We start from the raw sequence: 14,794 nt of genomic DNA, 5'->3' as shown, positions 1-14,794 counted from the left end.
AGAGCTCCGTGGACCAAAAATCAACTCGAGATGAGAGGTTAGTCCCTGGCTTCGACTCCAGAGGAATACCACCTTACCACAAGCACCTCAAGAGGAGGCTTCTCTCAGCTCTAGGTATGTGAGAGGGACCCTGAGTTTGCGGCCTCAAGTGGAATGGACACCGCGATGCCCTGACTCGAAATAAGGCCGGATATCCCTGCAGTGACTTGAATGTAGGCTCGTCTTGCATCTCGCAAGACGAAAGGATGTCTGAATCCCCTGTGGAGACCACAGAGAAAGACCTAGTTCCCCACCTCATCGCGACCGGAGGCCTCACATCCTTTGAAAACTCCAGAGGTATGCGGAGATCAGTGCCTCCAAAGGAGACGATGCCTGACTCCTCGTGAAACTTGATAGGAGTCCCCGGATTCCTGTGGCACGTGGAAAGGGACACTTGGTCTCCCGCCTCAGCTGGAGAGGCGTCCCAATTGCCCTGCCAAGCCTCGAGGAGAATCCCGAGTTGTCCCTCGCAACTAGGCAGGAGTCCTGACGTCGCTGAAGAAACACGTGGGTGGAAGGGCCATCCCCGTCGTAACTCGAGAATATACCCCAGGTTCCCGCCGCAACTCCAGAAAAACCATGAGACTTCCCCCTCGCCGCGATATGAGGCCCGATTCCCCTGCACTGTGTGCAGAGCAATTCCGTGTTGCACATCACACATGAAAGGAGCCTTGATTTCCTTGATGGCACTCCAGAGAAACCCCAAGAGCACTGTTTCAAGGCTTGAGGGATCCTGAGGTCACTGTAGCAACACGAAAGAGCTCCGTGGACCAAAAATCAACTCGAGATGAGAGGTTAGTCCCTGGCTTCGACTCCAGAGGAATACCACCTTACCACAAGCACCTCAAGAGGAGGCTTCTCTCAGCTCTAGGTATGTGAGAGGGACCCTGATTTTGCAGCCTCAAGTGGAATCGACACCGCGATGCCCTGACTCGAAATAAGGCCGAATATCCCTGCAGTGACGTGAATGCAGTCTCGTCTTGCATCTCCCAAGATGAAAGGATGTCTGAATCCCCTGTGGAGACCACAGAGAAAGACCTAGTTCCCCACCTCATGGCGACCGGAGGCCTCACATCCTTTGAAGACTCCAGAGGTACGCGGAGATCAATGCCTCCAAAGGAGACGATGCCTGACTCCCCGTGAAACTTGATAGGAGTCCCAGGATTCCTGTAGCACGTGGAAAGGGACCCTTGGTCTCCCGCCTCAGCTGGAGAGGCGTCCCAATTGCCCTGCCAAGCCTCGAGGAGAATCCCGAGTTGTCCCTCGCAACTAGGCAGGAGTCCTGACGTCGCTGAAGAAACACGTGTGTGGAAGGGCCATCCCCGTCGTAACTCGAGAATATTCCCCAGGTTCCCGCCGCAACTCGAGAAAAACCATGAGACTTCCCCCTTGCCGCGAGATGAGGCCCGATTCCCCTGCACTGAGTGCAGAGCAATTCCGTGTTGCACATCACACATGAAAGGAGCCTTGATTTCCTTGATGGCACTCCAGAGAAACCCCAAGAACACTGTTTCAAGGCTAGAGGGATCCCGAGGTCACTGTAGCAACACGAAAGAGCTCCGTGGACCAAAAATCAACTCGAGATGAGAGGTTAGTCCCTGGCTTCGACTCCAGAGGAATACCACCTTACCACAAGCACCTCAAGAGGAGGCTTCTCTCAGCTCTAGCTATGTGAGAGGGACCCTGAGTTTGCGGCCTCAAGTGGAATGGACACCGCGATGCCCTGACTCGAAATAAGGCCGGATATCCCTGCAGTGACTTGAATGCAGGCTCATCTTGCATCTCCCAAGACGAAAGGATGTCTGAATCCCCTGTGGAGACCACAGAGAAAGACCTAGTTCCCCACCTCATCGCGACCGGAGGCCTCACATCCTTTGAAAACTCCAGAGGTACGCGGAGATCAGTGCCTCCAAAGGAGACGATGCCTGACTCCTCGTGAAACTTGATAGGAGTCCCAGGATTCCTGTGGCACGTGGAAAGGGACCCTTGGTCTCCCGCCTCAGCTGGAGAGGCGTCCCAATTGCCCTGCCAAGCCTCGAGGAGAATCCCGAGTTGTCCCTCGCAACTAGGCAGGAGTCCTGACGTCGCTGAACAACCACGTGGGTGGAAGGGCCATCCCCTTCGTAACTCGAGAATATTCCCCAGGTTCCCGCCGCAACTCGAGAAAAACCATGAGACTTCCCACTCGCCGCGAGATGAGGCCCAATTCCCCTGCACTGCGTACAGAGCAATTCCGTGTTGCACATCAAACAAGAAAGGAGCCTTGATTTCCTTGATGGCACACCAGAGAAACCCCAAGAACACTGTTTCAAGGCTAGAGGGATCCCGAGGTCACTGTAGCAACACGAAAGAGCTCCGTGGACCAAAAATCAACTCGAGATGAGAGGTTAGTCCCTGGCTTCGACTCCAGAGGAATACCACCTTACCACAAGCACCTCAAGAGGAGGCTTCTCTCAGCTCTAGCTATGTCAGAGGGACCCTGAGTTTGCGGCCTCAAGGGGAATGGACACCGCGATGCCCTGACTCGAAATAAGGCCGGATATCCCTGCAGTGACTTGAATGCAGGCTCGTCTTGCATCTCCCAAGACGAAAGGATGTCTGAATCCCCTGTGGAGACCACAGAGAAAGACCTAGTTCCCCACCTCATCGCGACCGGAGGCCTCACATCCTTTGAAAACTCCAGAGGTAGGCGGAGATCCGTGCCTCCAAAGGAGACGATGCCTGACTCCTCGTGAAACTTGATAGGAGTCCCAGGATTCCTGTGGCACGTGGAAAGGGACCCTTGGTCTCCCGCCTCAGCTGGAGAGGCGTCCCAATTGCCCTGCCAAGCCTCGAGCAGAATCCCGAATTGTCCCTAGGAACTAGGCAGGAGTCCTGACGTCGCTGAAGAAACACGTGGGTGGAAGGGCCATCCCCGTCGTATCTCGAGAATATACCCCAGGTTCCCGCCGCAACTCGAGAAAAACCATGAGACTTCCCCCTCGCCGTGAGATGAGGCCCGATTCCCCTGCACTGCATGCAGAGCAATTCCGTGTTGCACATCAAACAAGAAAGGAGCCTTGATTTCCTTGATGGCACTCCAGAGAAACCCCAAGAACACTGTTTCAAGGTAGAGGGATCCTGAGGTCACTGTAGCAACACAAAAGAGCTCCGTGGACCAAAAATCAACTCGAGATGAGAGCTTAGTCCCTGGCTTCGACTCCAGAGGAATACCACCTTACCACAAGCACCTCAAGAGGAGGCTTCTCTCAGCTCTAGCTATGTGAGAGGGACCCTGAGTTTGCGGCCTCAAGTGGAATGGACACCGCGATGACCTGACTCGAAAAAAGGCCGGATATCCCTGCAGTGACTTGAATGCAGGCTCGTCTTGCATCTCCCAAGACGAAAGGATGTCTGAATCCCCTGTGGAGACCACAGAGAAAGACCTAGTTCCCCACCTCATCGCGACCGCAGGCCTCACATCCTTTGAAAACTCCAGAGGTACGCGGAGATCAATGCCTCCAAAGGAGACGATGCCTGACTCCTCGTGAAACTTGATAGGAGTCCCAGGATTCCTGTGGCACGTGGAAAGGGGCCCTTGGTCTCCCGCCTCAGCTGGAGAGGCGTCCCAATTTCCCTGCCAAGCCTCGAGGAGAACCCCGAGTTGTCCCTCGCAACTAGGCAGGAGTCCTGACGTCGCTGAAGAAACACGTGGGTGGAAGGGCCATCCCCGTCGTAACTCGAGAATATACCCCAGGTTCCCGCCGCAACTCGAGAAAAACCATGAGACTTCCCCCTCGCCGCGATATGAGGCCCGATTCCCCTGCACTGTGTGCAGAGCAATTCCGTGTTGCACATCACACATGAAAGGAGCCTTGATTTCCTTGATGGCACTCCAGAGAAACCCCAAGAACACTGTTTCAAGGCTTGAGGGATCCTGAGGTCACTGTAGCAACACGAAAGAGCTCCGTGGACCAAAAATGAACTCGAGATGAGAGGTTAGTCCCTGGCTTCGACTCCAGAGGAATACCACCTTACCACAAGCACCTCAAGAGGAGGCTTCTCTCAGCTCTAGGTATGTGAGAGGGACCCTGATTTTGCAGCCTCAAGTGGAATGGACACCGCGATGCCCTGACTCGAAATAAGGCCGAATATCCCTGCAGTGACTTGAATGCAGTCTCGTCTTGCATCTCCCAAGATGAAAGGATGTCTGAATCCCCTGTGGAGACCACAGGGAAAAACCTAGTTCCCCACCTCCTGGCGACCGTAGGCCTCACATCCTTTGAAGACTCCAGAGGTACGCGGAGATCAGTGCCTCCAAAGGAGACGATGCCTGACTCCTCGTGAAACTTGATAGGAGTCCCAGGATTCCTGTAGCACGTGGAAAGGGACCCTTGGTCTCCCGCCTCAGCTGGAGAGGCGTCCCAATTGCCCTGCCAAGCCTCGAGGAGAATCCCGAGTTGTCCCTCGCAACTAGGCAGGAGTCCTGACGTCGCTGAAGAAACACGTGTGTGGAAGGGCCATCCCCGTCGTAACTCGAGAATATTCCCCAGGTTCCCGCCGCAACTCGAGAAAAACCATGAGACTTCCCCCTTGCCGCGAGATGAGGCCCGATTCCCCTGCACTGAGTGCAGAGCAATTCCGTGTTGCACATCACACATGAAAGGAGCCTTGATTTCCTTGATGGCACTCCAGAGAAACCCCAAGAACACTGTTTCAAGGCTAGAGGGATCCCGAGGTCACTGTAGCAACACGAAAGAGCTCCGTGGACCAAAAATCAACTCGAGATGAGAGGTTAGTCCCTGGCTTCGACTCCAGAGGAATACCACCTTACCACAAGCACCTCAAGAGGAGGCTTCTCTCAGCTCTAGCTATGTGAGAGGGACCCTGAGTTTGCGGCCTCAAGTGGAATGGACACCGCGATGCCCTGACTCGAAATAAGGCCGGATATCCCTGCAGTGACTTGAATGCAGGCTCGTCTTGCATCTCCCAAGACGAAAGGATGTCTGAATCCCCTGTGGAGACCACAGAGAAAGACCTAGTTCCCCACCTCATGGCGACCGGAGGCCTCACATCCTTTGAAAACTCCAGAGGTACGCGGAGATCAGTGCCTCCAAAGGAGACGATGCCTGACTCCTCGTGAAACTTGATAGGAGTCCCAGGATTCCTGTGGCACGTGGAAAGGGACCCTTGGTCTCCCGCCTCAGCTGGAGAGGCGTCCCAATTGCCCTGCCAAGCCTCGAGGAGAATCCCGAGTTGTCCCTCGCAACTAGGCAGGAGTCCTGACGTCGCTGAACAACCACGTGGGTGGAAGGGCCATCCCCTTCGTAACTCGAGAATATTCCCCAGGTTCCCGCCGCAACTCGAGAAAAACCATGAGACTTCCCACTCGCCGCGAGATGAGGCCCGATTCCCCTGCACTGCGTACAGAGCAATTCCGTGTTGCACATCAAACAAGAAAGGAGCCTTGATTTCCTTGATGGCACTCCAGAGAAACCCTAAGAACACTGTTTCAATGCAAGAGGGATCCTGAGGTCACTGTAGCAACACGAAAGAGCTCCGTGGACCAAAAATCAACTCGAGATGAGAGGTTAGTCCCTGGCTTCGACTCCAGAGGAATACCACCTTACCACAAGCACCTCAAGAGGAGGCTTCTCTCAGCTCTAGCTATGTCAGAGGGACCCTGAGTTTGCGGCCTCAAGTGGAATGGACACCGCGATGCCCTGACTCGAAATAAGGCCGGATATCCCTGCAGTGACTTGAATGCAGGCTCGTCTTGCATCTCCCAAGACGAAAGGATGTCTGAATCCCCTGTGGAGACCACAGAGAAAGACCTAGTTCCCCACCTCATGGCGACCGGAGGCCTCACATCCTTTGAAAACTCCAGAGGTATGCGGAGATCAGTGCCTCCAAAGGAGACGATGCCTGACTCCTCGTGAAACTTGATAGGAGTCCCAGGATTCCTGTGGCACGTGGAAAGGGACACTTGGTCTCCCGCCTCAGCTGGGGAGGCGTCCCAATTGCCCTGCCAAGCCTCGAGGAGAATCCCGAGTTGTCCCTCGCAACTAGGCAGGAGTCCTGACGTCGCTGAACAACCACGTGGGTGGAAGGGCCATCCCCGTAGTAACTCGAGAATATACCCCAGGTTCCCGCCGCAACTCGAGAAAAACCATGAGACTTCCCCCTCGCCGTGAGAAGAGGCCCGATTCCCCTGCACTGCATGGAGAGCAATTCCGTGTTGCACATCAAATAAGAAAGGAGCCTTGATTTCCTTGATGGCACTCCAGAGAAACCCCAAGAACACTGTTACAAGGCTAGAGGGATCCTGAGGTCACTGTAGCAACACGAAAGAGCTCCGTGGACCAAAAATCAACTCGAGATGAGAGCTTAGTCCCTGGCTTCGACTCCAGAGGAATACCACCTTACCACAAGCACCTCAAGAGGAGGCTTCTCTCAGCTCTAGCTATGTGAGAGGGACCCTGAGTTTGCGGCCTCAAGTGGAATGGACACCGCGATGCCCTGACTCGAAAAAAGGCCGGATATCCCTGCAGTGACTTGAATGCAGGCTCGTCTTGCATCTCCCAAGACGAAAGGATGTCTGAATCCCCTGTGGAGACCACAGAGAAAGACCTAGTTCCCCACCTCATCGCGACCGCAGGCCTCACATCCTTTGAAAACTCCAGAGGTACGCGGAGATCAATGCCTCCAAAGGAGACGATGCCTGACTCCTCGTTAAACTTGATAGGAGTCCCAGGATTCCTGTGGCACGTGGAAAGGGGCCCTTGGTCTCCCGTCTCAGCTGGAGAGGCGTCCCAATTGCCCTGCCAAGCCTCGAGGAGAACCCCGAGTTGTCCCTCGCAACTAGGCAGGAATCCTGACGTCGCTGAAGAAACACGTGGGTGGAAGGGCCATCCCCTTCGTAACTCGAGAATATACCCCAGGTTCCCGCCGCAACTCGAGAAAAATCATGAGACTTCCCCCTCGCCGCGATATGAGGCCCGATTCCCCTGCACTGTGTGCAGAGCAATTCCGTGTTGCACATCACACATGAAAGGAGCCTTGATTTCCTTGATGGCACTCCAGAGAAACCCCAAGAACACTGTTTCAAGGCTAGAGGGATCCTGAGGTCACTGTAGCAACAGGAAAGAGCTCCGTGGACCAAAAATCAACTCGAGATGAGAGGTTAGTCCCTGGCTTCGACTCCAGAGGAATACCACCTTACCACAAGCACCTCAAGAGGAGGCTTCTCTCAGCTCTAGCTATGTGAGAGGGACCCTGAGTTTGCGGCCTCAAGTGGAATGGACACTGTGATGCCCTGACTCGTAATAAGGCCGGATATCCCTCCAGTGACTTGAATGCAGGCTCGTCTTGCATCTCCCAAGACGAAAGGATGTCTGAATCCCCTGAGGAGACCATAGAGAAAGACCTAGTTCCCCCCCTCATCGCGACTGGAGGCCTCACATCCTTTAAAAACTCCAGAGGTACGCGGAGATCAGTGCCTCCAAAGGAGACGATGCCTGACTCCTCGTGAAACTTGATAGGAGTCCCAGGATTCCTGTGGCAGGTGGAAAGGGAAACTTGGTCTCCCGCCTCAGCTGGAGAGGCGTCCCAATTGCCCTGCCAAGCCTCGAGGAGAATCTGGAGTTGTCCCTCACAACTAGGCAGGAGTCCTGACGTCGCTGAACAAACACGTGGCTGGAAGGGCCAACCCCATCCTAACTCGAGAATATACCCCAGGTTCCGGCCGCAACTCGGGAAAAACCATGAGACTACCCACTCGCCGCTAGATGAGGCCTGATTCCCCTGCACTGCGTGCAGAGCAATTCCGTGTTGCACATCACACATGAAAGGAGCCTTGATTTCCTTCATGGCACTCCAGAGAAACCCCAAGAACACTGTTTCAAGGCTAGAGGGATCCTGAGGTCACTGTAGCAACACGAAAGAGCTCCGTGGACCAAAAATCAACTCGAGATGAGAGGTTAGTCCCTGGCTTCGACTCCAGAGGAATACCACCTTACCACAAGCACCTCAAGAGGAGGCTTCTCTCAGCTCTAGGTATGTGAGAGGGACCCTGAGTTTGCGGACTCAAGTGGAATGGACACTGCGATGCCCTGACTCGAAATAAGGCCGGATATCCCTGCAGTGAATTGAATGCAGGCTCGTCTTGCATCTCCCAATATGAAAGGATGTCTGAATCCCCTGTGGAGACCACAGAGAAAGACCTAGTTCCCCACCTCATCGCGACCGGAGGCCTCACATCCTTTGAAAACTTCAGAGGTACGCGGAGATCAGTGCCTCGAAAGGAGACGATGCCTGACTCCTCGTGAAACTTGATAGGAGTCCCAGGATTCCTGTGGCACGTGGAAAGGGACCCTTGGTCTCCCGCCTCAGATGGAGAGGCGTCCCAATTGCCCTGCCAAGCCTCGAGGAGAATCCCGAGTTGTCCCTCGCAACTAGGCAGGAGTCCTGACGTCGCTGAACAAACACGTGGGTGGAAGGGCCATCCCCGTCGTAACTCGAGAATATACCCCAGGTTCCCGCCGCAACTCGAGAAAAACCATGAGACTTCCCCCTCGCCGCGAGATGAGGCCTGATACCCCTGCCATGCGTGCAGAGCACTTCCGTGTTGCACATCACACATGAAAGGAGCCTTGATTTCCTTGATGGCACTCCAGAGAAACCCCAAGAACACTGTTTCAAGGCTAGAGGGATCCTGAGGTCACTGTAGCAACACGAAAGAGCTCCGTGGACCAAAAATCAACTCGAGATGAGAGGTTAGTCCCTGGCTTCGACTCCAGAGGAATACCACCTTACCACAAGCACCTCAAGAGGAGGCTTCTCTCAGCTCTAGCTATGTGAGAGGGACCCTGAGTTTGCGGACTCAAGTGGAATGGACACTGCGATGCCCTGACTCGAAATAAGGCCGGATATCCCTGCAGTGAATTGAATGCAGGCTCGTCTTGCATCTCCCAAGATGAAAGGATGTCTGAATCCCCTGTGGAGACCACAGAGAAAGACCTAGTTCCCCACCTCATCGCGACCGGAGGCCTCACATCCTTTGAAAACTTCAGAGGTACGCGGAGATCAGTGCCTCGAAAGGAGACGATGCCTGACTCCTCGTGAAACTTGATAGGAGTCCCAGGATTCCTGTGGCACGTGGAAAGGGACCCTTGGTCTCCCGCCTCAGATGGAGAGGCGTCCCAATTGCCCTGCCAAGCCTCGAGGAGAATCCCGAGTTGTCCCTCGCAACTAGGCAGGAGTCCTGACGTCGCTGAACAAACACGTGGGTGGAAGGGCCATCCCCGTCGTAACTCGAGAATATACCCCAGGTTCCCGCCGCAACTCGAGAAAAACCATGAGACTTCCCCCTCGCCGCGAGATGAGGCCTGATACCCCTGCCCTGCGTGCAGAGCAATTCCGTGTTGCACATCACACATGAAAGGAGCCTTGATTTCCTTGATGGCACTCCAGAGAAACCCCAAGAACACTGTTTCAAGGCTAGAGGGATCCTGAGGTCACTGTAGCAACACGAAAGAGCTCCGTGGACCAAAAATCAACTCGAGATGAGAGGTTAGTCCCTGGCTTCGACTCCAGAGGAATACCACCTTACCACAAGCACCTCAAGAGGAGGCTTCTCTCAGCTCTAGCTATGTGCTGAGTTTGCGGCCTCAAGTGGTATCGACACCTCGATGCCCTGACTCGAAATAAGGCCGGATATCCGTGCAGTGACTTGAATGCAGGCTCGTCTTGCATCTCCCAATATGAAAGGATGTCTGAATCCCCTGAGGAGACCACAGAGAAAGACCTAGTTCCCCACCTCATCGCGACCGGAGGCCTCACATCCTTGAAAATTTCAGAGGTACGGGGAGATCAGTGCCTACAAAGGAGACGATGCCTGACTCCTCGTGAAACTTGATAGGAGTCCCAGGATTCCTGTGGCACGTGGAAAGGGACCCTTGGTCTACCGCCTCAGCTGGAGAGGCGTCCCAATTGCCCTGCCAAGCCTCGAGGAGAATCCCGAGTTGTCCCTCGCAACTAGGCAGGAGTCCTGCCTTCGGTGAACAAACACGTGGGTGGAAGGGCCATCCCCGTCGTAACTCGAGAATATACCCCAGGTTCCCGCCGCAACTCGAGAAAAACCATGAGACTTCCCCCTCGCCGCGAGATGAGGCCCGATTCCCCTGCCGTGCGTGCAGAGTAATTCCGTGTTGCACATCACACATGAAAGGAGCCTTGATTTCCTTGATGGCACTCCAGAGAAACCCCAAGAACACTGTTTCAAGGCTAGAGGGATCCTGAGGTCACTGTAGCAACAGGAAAGAGCTCCGTGGACCAAAAATCAAATCGAGATGAGAGGTTAGTCCCTGGCTTCGACTCCAGAGGAATACCACCTTACCACAAGCACCTCAAGAGGAGGCTTCTCTCAGCTCTAGCTATGTGAGAGGGACCCTGAGTTTGTGGCCTCAAGTGGAATGGACACCGCGATGCCCTGACGCGAAATAAGGCCGGATATCCCTGCAGTGACTTGAATGCAGGCTCGTCTTGCATCTCCCAAGACGAAAGGATGTCTGAATCCCCTGTGGAGACCACAGAGAAAGACCTAGTTCCCCACCTCATGGCGACCGGAGGCCTCACATCCTTTGAAAACTCCAGAGATATGCGGAGATCAGTGCCTCCAAAGGAGACGATGCCTGACTCCTCGTGAAACTTGATAGGAGTCCCAGGATTCCTGTGACACGTGGAAAGGGACCCTTGGTCTCCCGCCTCAGCTGGAGAGGCGTCCCAATGGCCCTGCCAAGCCTCGAGGAGAACTCCGAGTTGTCCCTCGCAACTAGGCAGGAGTCCTGACGTCGCTGAAGAAACACGTGGGTGGAAGGGCCATCCCCGTCGTAACTCGAGAATATACCCCAGGTTCCCGCCGCAACTCGAGATAAACCATGAGACTTCCCCCTCGCCGCGAGATGAGGCCCGATTCCCCTGCACTGCGTGGAGAGCAATTCCGTGTTGCACATCACACATGAAAGGAGCCTTGATTTCCTTGATGGCACTCCAGAGAAACCCCAAGAACACTGTTTCAAGGCTAGAGGGATCCTGAGGTAATTGTAGCAACACGAAAGAGCTCCGTGGACCAAAAATCAACTCGAGATGAGAGGTTAGTCCCTGGCTTCGACTCCAGAGGAATACCACCTTACTACAAGCACCTCAAGAGGAGGCTTCTCTCAGCTCTAGGTATGTGAGAGGGACCCTGAGTTTACGGCCTCAAGTGGAATGGACACCGCGATGCCCTGACTCGAAATAATGCCGGATATCCCTGCAGTGACTTGAATGCAGTCTCGTCTTGCATCTCCCAAGACGAAAGGATGTCTGAATCCCCTGTGGAGACCACAGAGAAAGACCTAGTTCCCCACCTCATCGCGACCGGAGGACTCACATCCTTTGAAAACTCCAGAGGTACGCGGAGATCAGTGCCTCCAAAGGAGACGATGCCTGACTCCTCGTGAAACTTGATAGGAGTCCCAGGATTCCTGTGGCACGTGGAAAGGGACCCTTGGTCTCCCGCCTCAGCTGGAGAGGCGTCCCAATTGCCCTGCCAAGCCTCGAGCAGAATCCCGAATTGTCCCTCGGAACTAGGCAGGAGTCCTGACGTTGCTGAACAAACACGTGGGTGGAAGGGCCATCCCCGTCGTAACTCGAGAATATACCCCAGGTTCCCGCCGCAACTCGAGAAAAACCATGAGACTTCCCCCTCGCCGTGAGATGAGGCCCGATTCCCCTGCACTGCATGCAGAGCAATTCCGTGTTGCACATCAAACAAGAAAGGAGCCTTGATTTCCTTGATGGCACTCCAGAGAAACCCCAGGAACACTGTTTCAAGGTAGAGGGATCCTGAGGTCACTGTAGCAACACGAAAGAGCTCCGTGGTCCAAAAATCAACTCGAGATGAGAGCTTTGTCCCTGGCTTCGACTCCAGAGGAATACCACCTTACCACAAGCACCTCAAGAGGAGGCTTCTCTCAGCTCTAGGTATGTGAGAGGGACCCTGATTTTGCGGCCTCAAGTGGAATGGACACCGCGATGCCCTGACTCGAAATAAGGCCGAATATCCCTGCAGTGACTTGAATTCAGGCTCGTCTTGCATCTCCCAAGATGAAAGGATGTCTGAATCCCCTGTGGAGATCACAGAGAATGACCTAGTTCCCCACCTCATGGCGACCGGAGGCCTCACATCCTTTGAAAACTCCAGAGGTACGCGTAGATCAGTGACTCCAAAGGAGACGATGCCTGACTCCTCGTGAAACTTGATAGGAGTCCCAGGATTCCTGTGGCACGTGGAAAGGACCCTTGGTCTCCCGCCTCAGCTGGAGAGGCGTCCCAATTGCCCTGCCAAGCCTCGAGGAGAATCCCGAGTTGTCCCTCGCAACTAGGCAGGAGTCCTGACGTCGCTGAACAACCACGTGGGTGGAAGGGCCATCCCCTTCGTAACTCGAGAATATTCCCCAGGTTCCCGCCGCAACTCGAGAAAAACCATGAGACTTCCCACTCGTCGCGAGATGAGGCCCGATTCCCCTGCACTGCGTACAGAGCAATTCCGTGTTGCACATCAAACAAGAAAGGAGCCTTGATTTCCTTGATGGCACTCCAGAGAAACCCTAAGAACACTGTTTTCAATGCAAGAGGGATCCTGAGGTCACTGTAGCAACACGAAAGAGCTCCGTGGACCAAAAATCAACTCGAGATGAGAGGTTAGTCCCTGGCTTCGACTCCAGAGGAATACCACCTTACCACAAGCACTCAAGAGGAGGCTTCTCTCAGCTCTAGGTATGTGAGAGGGACCCTGAGTTTGCGGCCTCAAGTGGAATGGACACCGCGATGCCCTGACTCGAAATAAGGCCGGATATCCCTGCAGTGACTTGAATGTAGGCTCGTCTTGCATCTCGCAAGACGAAAGGATGTCTGAATCCCCTGTGGAGACCACAGAGAAAGACCTAGTTCCCCACCTCATCGCGACCGGAGGCCTCACATCCTTTGAAAACTCCAGAGGTATGCGGAGATCAGTGCCTCCAAAGGAGACGATGCCTGACTCCTCGTGAAACTTGATAGGAGTCCCAGGATTCCTGTGGCACGTGGAAAGGGACACTTGGTCTCCCGCCTCAGCTGGAGAGGCGTCCCAATTGCCCTGCCAAGCCTCGAGGAGAATCCCGAGTTGTCCCTCGCAACTAGGCAGGAGTCCTGACGTCGCTGAAGAAACACGTGGGTGGAAGGGCCATCCCCGTCGTAACTCGAGAATATACCCCAGGTTCCCGCCGCAACTCCAGAAAAACCATGAGACTTCCCCCTCGCCGCGATATGAGGCCCGATTCCCCTGCACTGTGTGCAGAGCAATTCCGTGTTGCACATCACACATGAAAGGAGCCTTGATTTCCTTGATGGCACTCCAGAGAAACCCCAAGAGCACTGTTTCAAGGCTTGAGGGATCCTGAGGTCACTGTAGCAACACGAAAGAGCTCCGTGGACCAAAAATCAACTCGAGATGAGAGGTTAGTCCCTGGCTTCGACTCCAGAGGAATACCACCTTACCACAAGCACCTCAAGAGGAGGCTTCTCTCAGCTCTAGGTATGTGAGAGGGACCCTGATTTTGCAGCCTCAAGTGGAATCGACACCGCGATGCCCTGACTCGAAATAAGGCCGAATATCCCTGCAGTGACGTGAATGCAGTCTCGTCTTGCATCTCCCAAGATGAAAGGATGTCTGAATCCCCTGTGGAGACCACAGAGAAAGACCTAGTTCCCCACCTCATGGCGACCGGAGGCCTCACATCCTTTGAAGACTCCAGAGGTACGCGGAGATCAATGCCTCCAAAGGAGACGATGCCTGACTCCCCGTGAAACTTGATAGGAGTCCCAGGATTCCTGTAGCACGTGGAAAGGGACCCTTGGTCTCCCGCCTCAGCTGGAGAGGCGTCCCAATTGCCCTGCCAAGCCTCGAGGAGAATCCCGAGTTGTCCCTCGCAACTAGGCAGGAGTCCTGACGTCGCTGAAGAAACACGTGTGTGGAAGGGCCATCCCCGTCGTAACTCGAGAATATTCCCCAGGTTCCCGCCGCAACTCGAGAAAAACCATGAGACTTCCCCCTTGCCGCGAGATGAGGCCCGATTCCCCTGCACTGAGTGCAGAGCAATTCCGTGTTGCACATCACACATGAAAGGAGCCTTGATTTCCTTGATGGCACTCCAGAGAAACCCCAAGAACACTGTTTCAAGGCTAGAGGGATTCCCGAGGTCACTGTAGCAACACGAAAGAGCTCCGTGGACCAAAAATCAACTCGAGATGAGAGGTTAGTCCCTGGCTTCGACTCCAGAGGAATACCACCTTACCACAAGCACCTCAAGAGGAGGCTTCTCTCAGCTCTAGCTATGTGAGAGGGACCCTGAGTTTGCGGCCTCAAGTGGAATGGACACCGCGATGCCCTGACTCGAAATAAGGCCGGATATCCCTGCAGTGACTTGAATGCAGGCTCATCTTGCATCTCCCAAGACGAAAGGATGTCTGAATCCCCTGTGGAGACCACAGAGAAAGACCTAGTTCCCCACCTCATCGCGACCCGGAGGCCTCACATCCTTTGAACACTCCAGAGGTACGCGGAGATCAGTGCCTCCAAAGGAGACGATGCCTGACTCCTCGTGAAACTTGATAGGAGTCCCAGGATTCCTGTGGCACGTGGAAAGGGACCCTTGGTCTCCCGCCTCAGCTGGAGAGGCGTCCCAATTGCCCCTGC

This window comes from Cervus elaphus, chromosome 27, assembly GCF_910594005.1.
Source record: "Cervus elaphus chromosome 27, mCerEla1.1, whole genome shotgun sequence".
Lineage (NCBI taxonomy): Eukaryota > Metazoa > Chordata > Mammalia > Artiodactyla > Cervidae > Cervus > Cervus elaphus.
The sequence above is the reverse complement of the archived record's forward strand: the minus strand, read 5'-3'. Positions refer to the sequence as shown.